The 14,341-nt window shown below is 41.5% G+C and overlaps 1 protein-coding gene across 1 annotated transcript in view; it reads right to left on the bottom strand.

Moving 5' to 3' along the window:
- Positions 1-14,341, bottom strand: part of NAT10 (N-acetyltransferase 10) — a 184,029-nt gene that overhangs the window by 102,034 nt on the left and 67,654 nt on the right. The window lies entirely within an intron of this gene.

The raw sequence follows: 14,341 nt of genomic DNA, 5'->3' as shown, positions 1-14,341 counted from the left end.
TGCAGTGCGAGGCACGTTGGATCTATCGTCTGGGCACACTTGCCCCTGGGGGTCTAAATGAACAGTCAGGTATTGGCATACTAGCCAGCAGTAATTAATGTTGTATTTTTGGTGGCAAATCTCTTCTTTACTGTTCTGTATATTGTGTCATATTAACCTTTGGCTATTCTATTTCAGTGCCTGTGTGATCATGAGTCCATTGCTGTTATTATCTAGGCATTGATCTATTTTTTGTAATATGCTACTCTTTGATACATTGTTATTTAGCTATCTGTATCGTTTTGTATGTCAGTAATCGCATTGCGCCTGCGCCTGGTGTTCTGGCAATTTGTTATTATCTGTTGTCATGGTGACGGTTTCTCACACGACGCTTGGCTTCCTCTTACAGGACGTCATTACGTCATCTTTCAGGCGCATCCGCCGGGTGGGCAGTCCCGTTGCGTCAGTTCGCGCCTCACAGGGTGATATCTGCTATATAAGGTAGGATGTTTTCATGTTTTCTTTGTATCCTGATGAAAATGCCTATCTAATAAACGGCATTGAAACGTTGATATTTACGGAGGTTTCACGACTGGTTTATTGGAGTGCCGCACCAACTCGTTGTGTGTGTGTGTGTATATATATATATATATATATATATATATATATATATATATATGTTATACCAGCAGAGGGAGCGATTATCTCTTCTAATTATATTATATATTTATATGCCAAGTCAGAACAGCAGGGGGGCCAGTCCTGTAAGAAAAGACCTTCCCCTATGTTCTGCACAGAGGGGGAGGACCCATCCCTTCCCTCAGACTGGCGCCTTAAATAATATTAAACATGGCCGCCACTGAAATTTCCTGGTCACATCTCCTTGTGACCGTTTGCTTGCTGCATAAGAAAAGTGGCCTCCAGAGAAAAGGTCAGAATATTACATATATGTATATCGCCGCACGCTGCTGAGAAACTCCTCAGCCGCGCGGCGCTGTTGAGAATGCCTCTCCCCCTCCCGCCGGCCGCTGACTGGCGCGCGCCGGGACAGCTTACAAGGTCCCGTAGCGGCGCCTGTGCACCACTTGATCTGCTGTGCAATGCGCAAGCTCTGCCGTCTCTCCCTGCACACAGGGAATACATGCAGTTTATAGTCCCGCGCCGCACTTGCTCCCGCGCGCCGACCGCTGTGGACAGCCTTTTCTTAAGAGGGGGAGGAAATTTAATAAAATAAAATCATTAAATAAGAAAGAGAGAAAGAAAAAAAAAAGAAAAAAAAAAGAAAGAATCTAGTTTAAACAATTCTCTGCTCTGATGCCTTACGTCCCCAGTACTCACGATTACAGAATCTCCTGTAGAAGATGCAAGTCTCTCCAAATCATTTTGGCTTTGTCCCCCATTTCTTTAGTTGACGCAGCCTATTCTTAATACTGAACTTTGTCCCCCTTTTATTAGGGGGACGCAGTCTTTTCGTCTGGTAAAGCCTGCACCCCCTTTCATTTAGGTGGGATCGGGCATTTACCATCTTTTCCTGTAAAAACCTGCACCCTCCCTTTAGTTAGGAGGGATTGGGCCAGTATAAAAGAGAAAAAATAAATAAATAAATAAATAAATAAATAAATAAATAAATAATGAAATAAATCTTCAAGGAGCAGGAGCTCCCTTCTTGTGCTTGTACCTCCTTGGCACAATTTTCCAAACTGAGGGAGGAGGGATGTGAAAGGGGAAGAGCCAGCGGTGCAGACAATGCTAATTTTACATTGTGCCACACCTCCGGTTGCAAGCTTCACACCCCTAATGTATAAAGATGCTCCAGTGTCCCCTAGTGGATGAAAGAGAAATAATGTTATCCCAAATTTCCCCCTTCCATTGGCTATCTGCAAATATGTTCCGACCATGTGCATTCATCCACCCACTGTGCGCTATTCCTGTAATATGTACATCCACTGATCGCACACCCTGCCAGCGGCAACCCACACAGCGCACCTCGGGTGGTCCCTCCGCGGGCAGGATGTACGTCACATGGATCTGTGTCACTTTTCCTATATATGTATTGGGCCCTTGTATCGCTCACCTCCTATAGTGTAACCTTCGTAGTGCGCCCACTACGGCCGCCTCAGCTGGTACACTGGTGGATGAAAAATACATAGCAGCGTCCCAACAAAACGGTCAGGTCCAATCTCCCCACTGTGTGTCATCTCTTCTAGGGGTAGACTATTCCACCCAGGGTAATCCTACGCAGAGCGCCCAAGATGGCTGCCACACCTGGTACCCTGTGAGGGTGGAATACACAAACCATGGACGTTATTACCCAAAATACCTACACTAACCCTGCATTGTGCTTACTGTGCGTTCTGCCTGTGTGACCCGTCTATTGCTGTATTACTTACATCTTCTATATTATGTGCATTGTGCTTACTGTGCGTTCTGTGTGACCTGTCTATTGCTGTATTACTTACATCTTCTATATTATGTGCATTGTGCTTACTGTGCGTTCTGCCTGTGTGACCTGTCTATTGCTGTATTACTTACATCTTCTATATTATGTGCATTGTGCTTACTGTGCGTTGTCTGTGTGACCTGTCTATTGCTGTATTACTTACATCTTCTATATTATGTGCATTGTGCTTACTGTGCGTTCTATCTGTGTGACCTGTCTATTGCTGTATTACTTACATCTTCTATATTATGTGCATTGTGCTTACTGTGCGTTCTATCTGTGTGACCTGTCTATTGCTGTATTACTTACATCTTCTATATTATGTGCATTGTGCTTACTGTGCGTTCTGTGTGACCTGTCTATTGCTGTATTACTTACATCTTCTATATTATGTGCATTGTGCTTACTGTGCGTTCTGTCTGTGTGACCCGTCTATTGCTGTATTACTTACATCTTCTATATTATGTGCGTTGTGCTTACTGTGCGTTCTGTCTATGTGACCTGTCTATTGCTGTATTACTTACATCTTCTATATTATGTGCATTGTGCGTTCTGTCTGTGTGACCCGTCTATTGTTGTATTACTTACATCTTCTATATTATGTGCATTGTGCTTACTGTGCGCCCTGTCTATTGCTGTATTACTTACATCTACTATATTATGTGCATTGTGCTTACTGTGCGCTCTGTCTGTGTGACCCATCTATTGCTGTATTACTTACATCTTCTATATTATGTGCGTTGTGCTTACTGTGCGTTGTCTGTGTGACCTGTCTATTGCTGTATTCCTTACATCTTCTATATTATGTGCATTGTGCGTTCTGTCTGTGTGACCCGTCTATTGCTGTATTACTTACATCTTCTATATTATGTGCATTGTGCTTACTGTGCGTTCTGCCTGTGTGACCTGTCTATTGCTGTATTACTTACATCTTCTATATTATGTGCATTGTGCTTACTGTGCGTTGTCTGTGTGACCTGTCTATTGCTGTATTCCTTACATCTTCTATATTATGTGCGTTGTGCTTACTGTGCGTTGTCTGTGTGACCTGTCTATTGCTGTATTACTTACATCTTCTATATTATGTGCATTGTGCTTACTGTGCGTTGTCTGTGTGACCTGTCTATTGCTGTATTACTTACATCTTCTATATTATGTGCATTGTGCTTACTGTGCGTTGTCTGTGTGACCTGTCTATTGCTGTATTCCTTACATCTTCTATATTATGTGCGTTGTGCTTACTGTGCGTTGTCTGTGTGACCTGTCTATTGCTGTATTACTTACATCTTCTATATTATGTGCATTGTGCTTACTGTGCGTTCTGTCTGTGTGACCTGTCTATTGCTGTATTCCTTACATCTTCTATATTATGTGCATTGTGCGTTCTGTCTGTGTGACCCGTCTATTGCTGTATTACTTACATCTTCTATATTATGTGCATTGTGCTTACTGTGCGTTGTCTGTGTGACCCGTCTATTGCTGTATTACTTACATCTTCTATATTATGTGCATTGTGCTTACTGTGCGTTGTCTGTGTGACCTGTCTATTGCTGTATTCCTTACATCTTCTATATTATGTGCGTTGTGCTTACTGTGCGTTGTGTGTGACCTGTCTATTGCTGTATTCCTTACATCTTCTATTTTATGTGCATTGTGCGTTCTGTCTGTGTGACCCGTCTATTGCTGTATTACTTACATCTTCTATATTATGTGCATTGTGCTTACTGTGCGTTGTCTGTGTGACCTGTCTATTGCTGTATTACTTACATCTTCTATATTATGTGCATTGTGCTTACTGTGCGTTGTCTGTGTGACCTGTCTATTGCTGTATTCCTTACATCTTCTATATTATGTGCATTGTGCTTACTGTGCGTTCTGTCTGTGTGACCTGTCTATTGCTGTATTACTTACATCTTCTATATTATGTGCATTGTGCTTACTGTGCGCTCTGTCTGTGTGACCCGTCTATTGCTGTATTACTTACATCTTCTATATTATGTGCATTGTGCTTACTGTGCGTTGTCTGTGTGACCTGTCTATTGCTGTATTCCTTACATCTTCTATATTATGTGCATTGTGCGTTCTGTCTGTGTGACCCGTCTATTGCTGTATTACTTACATCTTCTATATTATGTGCATTGTGCTTACTGTGCGTTGTCTGTGTGACCTGTCTATTGCTGTATTACTTACATCTTCTATATTATGTGCATTGTGCTTACTGTGCGTTCTGTCTGTGTGACCTGTCTATTGCTGTATTACTTACATCTTCTATATTATGTGCATTGTGCTTACTGTGCGTTCTGTGTGACCTGTCTATTGCTGTATTCCTTACATCTTCTATATTATGTGCGTTGTGCTTACTGTGCGTTGTCTGTGTGACCTGTCTATTGCTGTATTACTTACATCTTCTATATTATGTGCATTGTGCGTTCTGTCTGTGTGACCCGTCTATTGCTGTATTACTTACATCTTCTATATTATGTGCGTTGTGCTTACTGTGCGTTGTCTGTGTGACCTGTCTATTGCTGTATTACTTACATCTTCTATATTATGTGCGTTGTGCTTACTGTGCGTTGTCTGTGTGACCCATCTATTGCTGTATTACTTACATCTTCTATATTATGTGCGTTGTGCTTACTGTGCGTTGTCTGTGTGACCTGTCTATTGCTGTATTACTTACATCTTCTATATTATGTGCATTGTGCTTACTGTGCGTTCTGTCTGTGTGACCTGTCTATTGCTGTATTATTTACATCTTCTATATTATGTGCATTGTGCTTACTGTGCGTTGTCTGTGTGACCTGTCTATTGCTGTATTACTTACATCTTCTATATTATGTGCATTGTGCTTACTGTGCGTTCTGTCTGTGTGACCTGTCTATTGCTGTATTACTTACATCTTCTATATTATGTGCATTGTGCTTACTGTGCGTTCTGTCTGTGTGACCTGTCTATTGCGGTATTACTTACATCTTCTATATTATGTGCATTGTGCTTACTGTGCGTTCTGTCTGTGTGACCTGTCTATTGCTGTATTACTTACATCTTCTATATTATGTGCGTTGTGCTTACTGTGCGTTCTGTCTGTGTGACCTGTCTATTGCTGTATTCCTTACATCTTCTATATTATGTGCATTGTGCGTTCTGTCTGTGTGACCCGTCTATTGCTGTATTACTTACATCTTCTATATTATGTGCATTGTGCTTACTGTGCGTTGTCTGTGTGACCTGTCTATTGCTGTATTACTTACATCTTCTATATTATGTGCATTGTGCTTACTGTGCGTTGTCTGTGTGACCTGTCTATTGCTGTATTACTTACATCTTCTATATTATGTGCATTGTGCTTACTGTGCGTTCTGTCTGTGTGACCTGTCTATTGCTGTATTACTTACATCTTCTATATTATGTGCTTACTGTGCGTTCTGTCTGTGTGACCCGTCTATTGCTGTATTACTTACATCTTCTATATTATGTGCATTGTGCTTACTGTGCGTTCTGTCTGTGTGACCCGTCTATTGCTGTATTACTTACATCTTCTATATTATGTGCATTGTGCTTACTGTGCGTTGTCTGTGTGACCAGTCTATTGCTGTATTACTTACATCTTCTATATTATGTGCATTGTGCTTACTGTGCGTTCTGTCTGTGTGACCCGTCTATTGCTGTATTACTTACATCTTCTATATTATGTGCATTGTGCTTACTGTGCGTTCTGTCTGTGTGACCCGTCTATTGCTGTATTACTTACATCTTCTATATTATGTGCCGTCTATTGCTGTATTACTTACATCTTCTATATTATGTGCGTTGTGCTTACTGTGCGTTCTGTCTGTGTGACCTGTCTATTGCTGTATTCCTTACATCTTCTATATTATGTGCATTCTGTCTGTGTGACCCGTCTATTGCTGTATTACTTACATCTTCTATATTATGTGCATTGTGCTTACTGTGCGTTGTCTGTGTGACCAGTCTATTGCTGTATTACTTACATCTTCTATATTATGTGCATTGTGCTTACTGTGCGTTCTGTCTGTGTGACCCGTCTATTGCTGTATTACTTACATCTTCTATATTATGTGCATTGTGCTTACTGTGCGTTCTGTCTGTGTGACCCATCTATTGCTGTATTACTTACATCTTCTATATTATGTGCGTTGTGCTTACTGTGCGTTGTCTGTGTGACCCGTCTATTGCTGTATTACTTACATCTTCTATATTATGTGCATTGTGCTTACTGTGCGTTCTGTGTGACCTGTCTATTGCTGTATTACTTACATCTTCTATATTATGTGCATTGTGCTTACTGTGCGTTCTGTCTGTGTGACCCGTCTATTGCTGTATTACTTACATCTTCTATATTATGTGCATTGTGCTTACTGTGCGTTCTGTCTGTGTGACCAGTCTATTGCTGTATTACTTACATCTTCTATATTATGTGCATTGTGCTTACTGTGCGTTCTGTCTGTGTGACCCGTCTATTGCTGTATTACTTACATCTTCTATATTATGTGCCGTCTATTGCTGTATTACTTACATCTTCTATATTATGTGCATTGTGCTTACTGTGCGTTCTGTCTGTGTGACCCGTCTATTGCTGTATTACTTACATCTTCTATATTATGTGCATTGTGCTTACTGTGCGTTCTGTCTGTGTGACCCGTCTATTGCTGCATTACTTACATCTTCTATATTATGTGCATTGTGCTTACTGTGCGTTCTGTCTGTGTGACCCGTCTATTGCTGTATTACTTACATCTTCTATATTATGTGCATTGTGCTTACTGTGCGTTCTGTCTGTGTGACCCGTCTATTGCTGTATTACTTACATCTTCTATATTATGTGCATTGTGCTTACTGTGCGTTCTGTCTGTGTGACCCGTCTATTGCTGTATTACTTACATCTTCTATATTATGTGCATTGTGCTTACTGTGCGTTCTGTGTGACCTGTCTATTGCTGTATTACTTACATCTTCTATATTATGTGCATTGTGCTTACTGTGCGTTCTGTCTGTGTGACCCGTCTATTGCTGTATTACTTACATCTTCTATATTATGTGCATTGTGCTTACTGTGCGTTCTGTCTGTGTGACCCGTCTATTGCTGTATTACTTACATCTTCTATATTATGTGCATTGTGCTTACTGTGCGTTCTGTCTGTGTGACCTGTCTATTGCTGTATTACTTACATCTTCTATATTATGTGCATTGTGCTTACTGTGCGTTCTGTGTGACCTGTCTATTGCTGTATTACTTACATCTTCTATATTATGTGCATTGTGCTTACTGTGCGTTCTGTCTGTGTGACCCGTCTATTGCTGTATTACTTACATCTTCTATATTATGTGCATTGTGCTTACTGTGCGTTCTGTCTGTGTGACCCGTCTATTGCTGTATTACTTACATCTTCTATATTATGTGCATTGTGCTTACTGTGCGTTCTGTCTGTGTGACCCGTCTATTGCTGTATTACTTACATCTTCTATATTATGTGCATTGTGCTTACTGTGCGTTCTGTCTGTGTGACCTGTCTATTGCTGTATTACTTACATCTTCTATATTATGTGCATTGTGCTTACTGTGCGTTCTGTGTGACCCGTCTATTGCTGTATTACTTACATCTTCTATATTATGTGCATTGTGCTTACTGTGCGTTCTGTCTGTGTGACCCGTCTATTGCTGTATTACTTACATCTTCTATATTATGTGCATTGTGCTTACTGTGCGTTCGGTCTGTGTGACCCGTCTATTGCTGTATTACTTACATCTTCTATATTATGTGCGTTGTGCTTACTGTGCGTTCTGTCTGTGTGACCCATCTATTGCTGTATTACTTACATCTTCTATATTATGTGCATTGTGCTTACTGTGCGTTCTGTCTGTGTGACCAGTCTATTGCTGTATTACTTACATCTTCTATATTATGTGCATTGTGCTTACTGTGCGCTCTGTGTGACCTGTCTATTGCTGTATTACTTACATCTTCTATATTATGTGCATTGTGCTTACTGTGCGTTCTGTCTGTGTGACCCATCTATTGCTGTATTACTTACATCTTCTATATTATGTGCATTGTGCTTACTGTGCGTTCTGTCTGTGTGACCAGTCTATTGCTGTATTACTTACATCTTCTATATTATGTGCATTGTGCTTACTGTGCGCTCTGTGTGACCCATCTATTGCTGTATTACTTACATCTTCTATATTATGTGCATTGTGCTTACTGTGCGTTCTGTCTGTGTGACCAGTCTATTGCTGTATTACTTACATCTTCTATATTATGTGCATTGTGCTTACTGTGCGCTCTGTGTGACCCATCTATTGCTGTATTACTTACATCTTCTATATTATGTGCATTGTGCTTACTGTGCGTTCTGTCTGTGTGACCCGTCTATTGCTGTATTACTTACATCTTCTATATTATGTGCATTGTGCTTACTGTGCGTTCTGTGTGACCCGTCTATTGCTGTATTACTTACATCTTCTATATTATGTGCATTGTGCTTACTGTGCGTTGTCTGTGTGACCTGTCTATTGCTGTATTCCTTACATCTTCTATATTATGTGCGTTGTGCTTACTGTGCGTTGTCTGTGTGACCTGTCTATTGCTGTATTACTTACATCTTCTATATTATGTGCATTGTGCTTACTGTGCGTTGTCTGTGTGACCTGTCTATTGCTGTATTACTTACATCTTCTATATTATGTGCATTGTGCTTACTGTGCGTTCTGTCTGTGTGACCCGTCTATTGCTGTATTACTTACATCTTCTATATTATGTGCGTTGTGCTTACTGTGCGTTCTGTCTATGTGACCTGTCTATTGCTGTATTACTTACATCTTCTATATTATGTGCATTGTGCGTTCTGTCTGTGTGACCTGTCTATTGCTGTATTACTTACATCTTCTATATTATGTGCATTGTGCTTACTGTGCGTTGTGTGTGACCTGTCTATTGCTGTATTCCTTACATCTTCTATATTATGTGCATTGTGCGTTCTGTCTGTGTGACCTGTCTATTGCTGTATTACTTACATCTTCTATATTATGTGCATTGTGCTTACTGTGCGTTGTCTGTGTGACCTGTCTATTGCTGTATTCCTTACATCTTCTATATTATGTGCATTGTGCTTACTGTGCGTTCTGTCTGTGTGACCTGTCTATTGCTGTATTACTTACATCTTCTATATTATGTGCATTGTACTTACTGTGCGCTCTGTCTGTGTGACCCGTCTATTGCTGTATTACTTACATCTTCTATATTATGTGCATTGTGCTTACTGTGCGTTGTCTGTGTGACCTGTCTATTGCTGTATTCCTTACATCTTCTATATTATGTGCATTGTGCGTTCTGTCTGTGTGACCCGTCTATTGCTGTATTACTTACATCTTCTATATTATGTGCATTGTGCTTACTGTGCGTTGTCTGTGTGACCTGTCTATTGCTGTATTACTTACATCTTCTATATTATGTGCATTGTGCTTACTGTGCGTTCTGTCTGTGTGACCTGTCTATTGCTGTATTACTTACATCTTCTATATTATGTGCATTGTGCTTACTGTGCGTTCTGTGTGACCTGTCTATTGCTGTATTCCTTACATCTTCTATATTATGTGCGTTGTGCTTACTGTGCATTGTCTGTGTGACCTGTCTATTGCTGTATTACTTACATCTTCTATATTATGTGCATTGTGCGTTCTGTCTGTGTGACCCGTCTATTGCTGTATTACTTACATCTTCTATATTATGTGCGTTGTGCTTACTGTGCGTTGTCTGTGTGACCTGTCTATTGCTGTATTACTTACATCTTCTATATTATGTGCGTTGTGCTTACTGTGCGTTGTCTGTGTGACCCATCTATTGCTGTATTACTTACATCTTCTATATTATGTGCGTTGTGCTTACTGTGCGTTGTCTGTGTGACCTGTCTATTGCTGTATTACTTACATCTTCTATATTATGTGCATTGTGCTTACTGTGCGTTCTGTCTGTGTGACCTGTCTATTGCTGTATTATTTACATCTTCTATATTATGTGCATTGTGCTTACTGTGCGTTGTCTGTGTGACCTGTCTATTGCTGTATTACTTACATCTTCTATATTATGTGCATTGTGCTTACTGTGCGTTCTGTCTGTGTGACCTGTCTATTGCTGTATTACTTACATCTTCTATATTATGTGCTTACTGTGCGTTCTGTCTGTGTGACCCGTCTATTGCTGTATTACTTACATCTTCTATATTATGTGCATTGTGCTTACTGTGCGTTGTCTGTGTGACCAGTCTATTGCTGTATTACTTACATCTTCTATATTATGTGCATTGTGCTTACTGTGCGTTCTGTCTGTGTGACCCGTCTATTGCTGTATTACTTACATCTTCTATATTATGTGCATTGTGCTTACTGTGCGTTCTGTCTGTGTGACCCGTCTATTGCTGTATTACTTACATCTTCTATATTATGTGCCGTCTATTGCTGTATTACTTACATCTTCTATATTATGTGCGTTGTGCTTACTGTGCGTTCTGTCTGTGTGACCTGTCTATTGCTGTATTCCTTACATCTTCTATATTATGTGCATTCTGAAAGAGAAATAATGCTTCTGTTCTGCCTGTGTGACCTGTCTATTGCTGTATTACTTACATCTTCTATATTATGTGCATTGTGCTTACTGTGCGTTCTATCTGTGTGACCTGTCTATTGCTGTATTACTTACATCTTCTATATTATGTGCATTGTGCTTACTGTGCGTTCTGTGTGACCTGTCTATTGCTGTATTACTTACATCTTCTATATTATGTGCATTGTGCTTACTGTGCGTTCTGTCTGTGTGACCCGTCTATTGCTGTATTACTTACATCTTCTATATTATGTGCGTTGTGCTTACTGTGCGTTCTGTCTATGTGACCCGTCTATTGTTGTATTACTTACATCTTCTATATTATGTGCATTGTGCTTACTGTGCGTTCTGTCTATGTGACCCATCTATTGCTGTATTACTTACATCTTCTATATTATGTGCGTTGTGCTTACTGTGCGTTGTCTGTGTGCCCTGTCTATTGCTGTATTCCTTACATCTTCTATATTATGTGCATTGTGCGTTCTGTCTGTGTGACCCGTCTATTGCTGTATTACTTACATCTTCTATATTATGTGCATTGTGCTTACTGTGCGTTCTGCCTGTGTGACCTGTCTATTGCTGTATTCCTTACATCTTCTATATTATGTGCGTTGTGCTTACTGTGCGTTGTCTGTGTGACCTGTCTATTGCTGTATTACTTACATCTTCTATATTATGTGCATTGTGCTTACTGTGCGTTCTGTCTGTGTGACCCGTCTATTGCTGTATTACTTACATCTTCTATATTATGTGCGTTGTGCTTACTGTGCGTTGTGTGTGACCTGTCTATTGCTGTATTCCTTACATCTTCTATATTATGTGCATTGTGCGTTCTGTCTGTGTGACCCGTCTATTGCTGTATTACTTACATCTTCTATATTATGTGCATTGTGCTTACTGTGCGTTGTCTGTGTGACCTGTCTATTGCTGTATTACTTACATCTTCTATATTATGTGCATTGTGCTTACTGTGCGTTGTCTGTGTGACCTGTCTATTGCTGTATTACTTACATCTTCTATATTATGTGCATTGTGCTTACTGTGCGTTCTGTCTGTGTGACCTGTCTATTGCTGTATTATTTACATCTTCTATATTATGTGCATTGTGCTTACTGTGCGTTGTCTGTGTGACCTGTCTATTGCTGTATTACTTACATCTTCTATATTATGTGCATTGTGCTTACTGTGCGTTCTGTGTGACCTGTCTATTGCTGTATTACTTACATCTTCTATATTATGTGCGTTGTGCTTACTGTGCGTTGTCTGTGTGACCTGTCTATTGCTGTATTACTTACATCTTCTATATTATGTGCATTGTGCGTTCTGTCTGTGTGACCCGTCTATTGCTGTATTACTTACATCTTCTATATTATGTGCATTGTGCTTACTGTGCGTTGTCTGTGTGACCTGTCTATTGCTGTATTACTTACATCTTCTATATTATGTGCATTGTGCTTACTGTGCGTTGTCTGTGTGACCTGTCTATTGCTGTATTACTTACATCTTCTATATTATGTGCATTGTGCTTACTGTGCGTTCTGTCTGTGTGACCTGTCTATTGCTGTATTACTTACATCTTCTATATTATGTGCATTGTGCTTACTGTGCGTTCTGTGTGACCTGTCTATTGCTGTATTACTTACATCTTCTATATTATGTGCGTTGTGCTTACTGTGCGTTGTCTGTGTGACCTGTCTATTGCTGTATTACTTACATCTTCTATATTATGTGCATTGTGCGTTCTGTCTGTGTGACCCGTCTATTGCTGTATTACTTACATCTTCTATATTATGTGCGTTGTGCTTACTGTGCGTTGTCTGTGTGACCTGTCTATTGCTGTATTACTTACATCTTCTATATTATGTGCGTTGTGCTTACTGTGCGTTGTCTGTGTGACCCATCTACTGCTGTATTACTTACATCTTCTATATTATGTGCGTTGTGCTTACTGTGCGTTGTCTGTGTGACCTGTCTATTGCTGTATTATTTACATCTTCTATATTATGTGCATTGTGCTTACTGTGCGTTCTGTCTGTGTGACCTGTCTATTGCTGTATTACTTACATCTTCTATATTATGTGCATTGTGCTTACTGTGCGTTCTGTCTGTGTGACCTGTCTATTGCTGTTTCTTTATCATCCACTAGGGGTCACTGGAGTACTCTTGGGATATGGACGGGCGTAGCCGAACAAAGGCACTGAATATTTAAATTTAGGACTCTCCCCCTCCTCCATATCCCCGAGTACCTCAGTGTACTCTCTCAGTGTTTTTTCGGTGCTCACAGCACGAACATCGGCTTGTGGTATAACCACACTTGGATTTTTATTTTTAATTTTTATTTTTACACTTAGCACATCCCTTCCCAGTTTCTGGAAAAACATGGGTCCGGGATAGTGCCGCTGCACGGGCAGCGAATGGCGTGTCGGTCCTCACAAAGAGCACCCTCACAGCCACAGACAGCATGGCGTGTCGGTCCTCACAAAGAGCACCCTCACAGCCACAGACAGCCCACTGCTCCTACAAGCAGCCAGGACTAGAGAGCTGGACGGAGCTTGCACAGAAGAAGCCCGTCGCAGCCATAGATCACTGGGAAGCTGACTGGAGGACGGAGCTTACACATAGAAGCCCCGTCGCAGCCAGGACTACAGAGCTGAACGGAGCTTACACAGAAGAAGCCCCGTCACAGCCATGAGTCACATCACTGAAGCTGGACGGAGCTTACACAGAAGAAGCCTCGTCACAGCCAGACATGATCATAAAGGTAGGCTGGGGAAACGGGGCGGTCAGCGCAGGCTGCCGCCCCGCTATGTAGGGGTTAATGCCTCGCGCTCATACTGAGCACCGTCCGGCTGCACAGCAGGGGGAGCTCATACGCGCTATGCCCAGCCGCTATGAAAATCACAGAGTCTGACACTGGACGGAGCTTACAGAAAGCCCCGTCACAGCCAGGATGAAAGCCCGTCACAGGACGTAGCTTACAGTAAGTGCGGCAAGGTATGGTGGGGTGTCAGGGCGGTCAGCTCACGCTGCCGCCCTGCTGTGTGGGTGTTTGCACCGCTGAAGCCGCCATTGATATGCCCCGCTGAACTACGCTAGAGATCAGAGCGGCCGCACGTCACTCAGAGACGCCGGCCGCTCTCCCAGCGCTGATTACCCGGCACAGGCGCCGCCCGAGCCAGCCACTCTACCCGCTTTCTAAGACAGAGCGGCCGCACGTCACTCACAGACGCCGGCCGCTCTTCCTGCGCTAACACCGCACGCCGCTGATATGATGTATGAAGGCGCCGGCCGCTCTTCCGGA

Source organism: Pseudophryne corroboree, chromosome 11, assembly GCF_028390025.1.
Source record: "Pseudophryne corroboree isolate aPseCor3 chromosome 11, aPseCor3.hap2, whole genome shotgun sequence".
Lineage (NCBI taxonomy): Eukaryota > Metazoa > Chordata > Amphibia > Anura > Myobatrachidae > Pseudophryne > Pseudophryne corroboree.
Note: the sequence above shows the minus strand (reverse complement) of the source record. Positions and strands in the feature narration are given on the sequence as shown.